This window comes from Macadamia integrifolia, unplaced genomic scaffold (genome assembly GCF_013358625.1).
Source record: "Macadamia integrifolia cultivar HAES 741 unplaced genomic scaffold, SCU_Mint_v3 scaffold1102, whole genome shotgun sequence".
Taxonomy (NCBI): Eukaryota; Viridiplantae; Streptophyta; class Magnoliopsida; order Proteales; family Proteaceae; genus Macadamia; species Macadamia integrifolia.
Genome location: NW_024868087.1, coordinates 219,953 through 224,792, shown reverse-complemented (window position 1 = coordinate 224,792; position 4,840 = coordinate 219,953).

The window sequence follows — 4,840 nt, the reverse complement described above, 5'->3', positions numbered from 1 at the left end:
TAGCACATGGGAAGGGTCTGTTACATACTTTTTGAGCATAGATACATGAAATACGTTGTGCATACTAGATAAGGCAGGTGGTAATGCAACTCGATAAGCCACTTTCCCAATCCTAACTAGGATTTCAAACGGTCCCACATATCTAGGGCTCAACTTGCCCTTTTTCCCAAACCTCATGACTCCCTTCATAGGTGACACCCTGAAAAATATCATATCTCCCACCTCGAATTCTAGAGTCTTCCTTCTATTATCTGCATAGCTTTTCTGTCGACTCTGGGCTGTCTTGATCCTCTTCTGAATCAACATATTGGAGATCTACACTTCCTATCATAGAGAGCCTCATATGGTGCCATACCAATGGTGGCCAGATAACTATTGTTATATGCAAACTCCACCAATGGTAGGTGATCACCCCAATTGCCCTTGAGGTCTATAGTGCAAGCCCTCAACATATCTTCTAAAATTTGAATGGTCCTCTTTGTTTGTCCATTTGTCTGCGGATGAAAATCAGTGCTAAAGTCAAGTTGAGTGCCCATGGCTTTTGCAAACTTTGCCAAAAACATGAAGTGAACCTAGTATCTTTGTCTGACACTATAGTAACTGGCACTCCATGTAACCTGATTATCTCATCTATATACAACTGGGCCAATTTGTCTAATGAATAATTCATCTTAATAGGTAAAAAATGAGCTGACTTGGTCAGCCTATCAATAATGACCCATATAGGTATGACATATTTAAACTGAAGTTTAGGGTCATTAGATGTTGTTGGGTTTTAGGTCTCGCATTTTGTAATTTTTCCACATAATAATTATTGTCTTGTGTATGTTTGGATCAGTTTTTGATCCATCATTAAATGTCTGTAAGAATAAGGGAACATCGCAGGTAGCGAAGAGACCTCTCAGTCTCTCTTTCAAGGTGCCTCGATTCCACCTTTCTCGGGTTTGAGCATCCCCCTCTTCCCTTATGGGAGGGTATTATCCTCTCATTTCTTCATGGTCTTATCATGGCCTCTCACCTGCTACTTCTGGCGCTGATGCCTTCATTTTCCTAATGAGTGAGGGGAATGAGAAAAACACGATTCTTTGGAATCGCCACCAAAGTTTGTGGGCCTAAAACCTTGTTAGGAAGCCCAATTCTAGTTAAAGAACCAAGCTCAGATTACTTCACTTTCTTGCTCTCTTTCAAAAGTATGGGTTCGTCTCAGGTTGTGGGGTGGAAAAGTGTGAGGCACCCACCCCATCCGGAAAAAAAAAAAACGATCTTTTACTAGTTGCTTATATTTCAAATATTATCCCAACATACATGCTGTATTTGATTTTTTTTTTTTTTTTTGCTAAAAGTTCCAAATTGTATTAAAGAAGAAGATTAAATAATAAAAGCATACGTCAAGAAAACTGAAGAGCAAAAAACCCCCACCTTGGGCATTGCCATCAATAGGGGCGCTCAACAGCTAATTAAGAAAACTGATGCCGAGTTCTAGAAGTAGCATCCCTCATTACTTCCTCTTGAATATGATATGGGAGTCTTGGATTACTTTCTAAAATACCTATTTTTGCTACTGACTTTGCAAAGTAATCAGCCAATTCATTAGCTTCTCTAAAACAATAAGTTACTTTCCATAGAATGGACTGTAGATAATGATAAGTTGAGTACCATTCTTGCATGACGAACCAAGGGATGTGTTTTTCCTAAATTGCTGCCACTACCGCCTCTGAGTCTGTCTCAATCCACAAAGCCTTGATTTTTCTAATTTTTACTCTCCAAATACCCTCCACAAGCCCTTTGAATTCTTCTGTACAATTTGACTGAATTCCTAGAAAAATTTTAAAAGCTTCAACTATTACTCCATTATGGTCTCGTAGGATGCCTGCTGCTCCAGCCCACCCTAGATTACCCAAGGAGCAGCCATCTACATTCAACTTATACCATCCATACCTGGGTGTGCACCAATGAACTTCAAGGGCCAAACTTTTTCTCTTTGGAAGGCTCTGCAGCCTCAGATTTCTGCAGCACACTAGATCATTGACACATCGAACAACTCCTACCAAATCCAATTTCCTTTCCTTCACTTCTATGAGAATCCTGTGAAAGACGTACCCAGGAAGAGTAGCGCCATTGCCATGTCTTCTCACATTCCTCTCCCTCCAGATGTTGTCTTCCACGATAACAAATCCCACCATCCAAGGATCCTTCAGAGCTAGAATGTGAGCTTTCCTCTCACATAGCATAACCAAATCAAGAATGGCACTTTGATCTCTCCATACAACACCAAAACACTGAACAAACCTTTTCCATATTTCTATAGAATAGTTGCATTCAAGAAATAGATGTTTGAAAGATTCCCCAAAAACTCCACATAGGCTGCACTTTGAGACCATTGGAGCACCCTTATCACACACTCTATCATCAGTTGGGAGTTTCCCATGTACTAGCCCCCATCCGAATGTGGCTTGCCTAGGCTGCAATTGTCTTCCCCAAATAATTGACTTCCAAAGAACCTTTGGATTCCTTTTCCTGATTTCCTCCCAAGCTGAAATCGTTGAAAACACTCCTGAGCACGAGCAACTCCAAACACATCTATCCTCAAACTGCAGTTTGTGGGAGACGTACTGAGGCAGCCTTCTCAATTTTTTCCATCATAAAACCAGATCTGACCATTGGGAATGCCCCTATTATTTACAATGAAATCAGCTACTTTGGTGTCTGTATTATCAATTATACTTTCCTCAAAACCAGATTTCTCTATGATTGAAAAATCTCCAAGCCATCTATCCTTCCAGAAGTTTATAAATCTACCATTTCCCACCACCCACCTTTCTTTAGATGTCACAAAACTCCAAACCCTCCTTATGCCTGGCCAGATGGATGAGGGTTTGTAGGAATTCCTCATAGCTCCATTTCGATCTATAAATCTAGCTCTGAAAAACCTGCTCATCACTGACGATCCATTCTTTATATGCCATGCTTGTTTACCAAGAAGGGCCATAGTAATGTCTCTTAGCCGACGAATGCCCAAACCTCCTTCGTCTCTAGGCCTACACACGGTGTCCCAGCTCACTGTTATTGCTTTTTTAGATTCAGCATCCCCTGTCCATAGAAAGTTTCGCATCCATCTTTCATCTAGGTTTATTAGTGAAGATGGCCACCAATACCCAGAAAAACTACGGAATGACATTCCCATAACTACAGATCGAATCAACTGAACTCTTCCTGCCATTGATAGTGTTTTACCTTTCCAACTTGCCAACCAACCTTTGATTTTGTCCATGGTCAGCATTAACACCTGCTTTTTCACTCTCCCCTTGAAGATTTCCACTCCCAAATATTTTGTAGGAAAGCTACACACTGGAACTCCAATAACATTTGAGATAGCTTGCTTTCTAGCAGGATTAATGCCTCCTAGGAACAATTTACTTTTCTCCATATTCATTTTTGACCAGAAAATTCTTGATAGCAATCTAGAAAATCATTGAGATGCCTGACATACCTGATTGAAGCATTCATAAATATGAAAATGCCATCTGCAAATAATGTCATTGGGACTACTGCTCCTCGTGGACCTTGCAAGGCTTTTAATTTCTTTTCCTCTAGAAGATTTCTTAAACCTCTGCATAAGTAGAATAAATAGAATAGGAGACATTGGATCACCTTGCCTCAAACCTCTTTCCACCCCAAAATATCCTACAGGCCCTCCATTGAGAAGAATTAATATTTTAGCTAAAGAGAGGATTTGATAAATCCATTTGATCCATAACTCTATGAACCCAAATCTACGAAGCACTTGAAACAAAAAATCCCAAGATAGAGTGTCAAATGCTTTTTGGATATCAATTTTGATACCCAAGCCTCCCCCTCTAGATGTTGTGGACATCAAGTTTGCCAACTCAGAAGCCATACAAATATTTGCCTTAATCAATTTCCCTTTTGGAAAGGCTCCCTGCTCCTTAGAGACCAGCCTTGGAAGAAGAAGTGACATTCTTGTAGCCAGAATTTTTGAGATTGTCTTGCAAAAGAAATTACGCATGCAAAGAGGCTTGAATCTGTCCAGGGTCACAGCTCCTGCAATTTTCAGGATCAGTGCCAAGAAATTATTATTGACTCCCATTGGCATAACTCCACTTTTAAAAAAGCTCCTCACTACCCTACAAAAATTAGCTGATAAAATATCCCAACAAAACCTGAAAAAAAGATCCTGAGAAGCCATCTGGTCCAGGTGACCTGTCGGGGTCGAGATCCCACACTGCTTTTTTTATTTCCACCTCCCCAGGAATTAGATCCAGAGTCAACAAATCTACTTCATCAACTAGCTTAGGAATACAGTCCAGTATCTCAGAATGCTCCACTAGATGGTGTGACCTATGAAATTCTTCAAAATAACTGCACATATACTTTGCTATCTGCTCTCTATCCTGCAAAACAGTGCCATCCATAGTCTTAAGGCGACGAGTAGTGTTTTTTGCTCTCTTAATTTTAGTGTAAATGTGGAAGAACTTAGAGTTTTTGTCTCCTTCCTTAATCCATCGTAACCTTGACTTTTCAGCCCAAAGTTCCTCGTGATTTTGTAGAGCTTTAAAATACTTGGTTTTAGCATCAGCCTCCAAAGCAAATAATCCATCATCCAGCCCCCTTTCCTCAATTTGCTCTTGGACAACCACTAACTCCTCCTTAGCCTTCACCAATGCACTCTCAAAGTTTGGAAATGTTGCTCCGGCCCCAGCTCTCAGAACCGGCTTGAGCCTCTTAAGCACAAAGATGGGATTGTTTGAGATCGGTTGCACCCAAGACTCATTTACTACCTGCAAAAAAGAGCTCTCCTTCTTCCAAAACTTATGAAAAC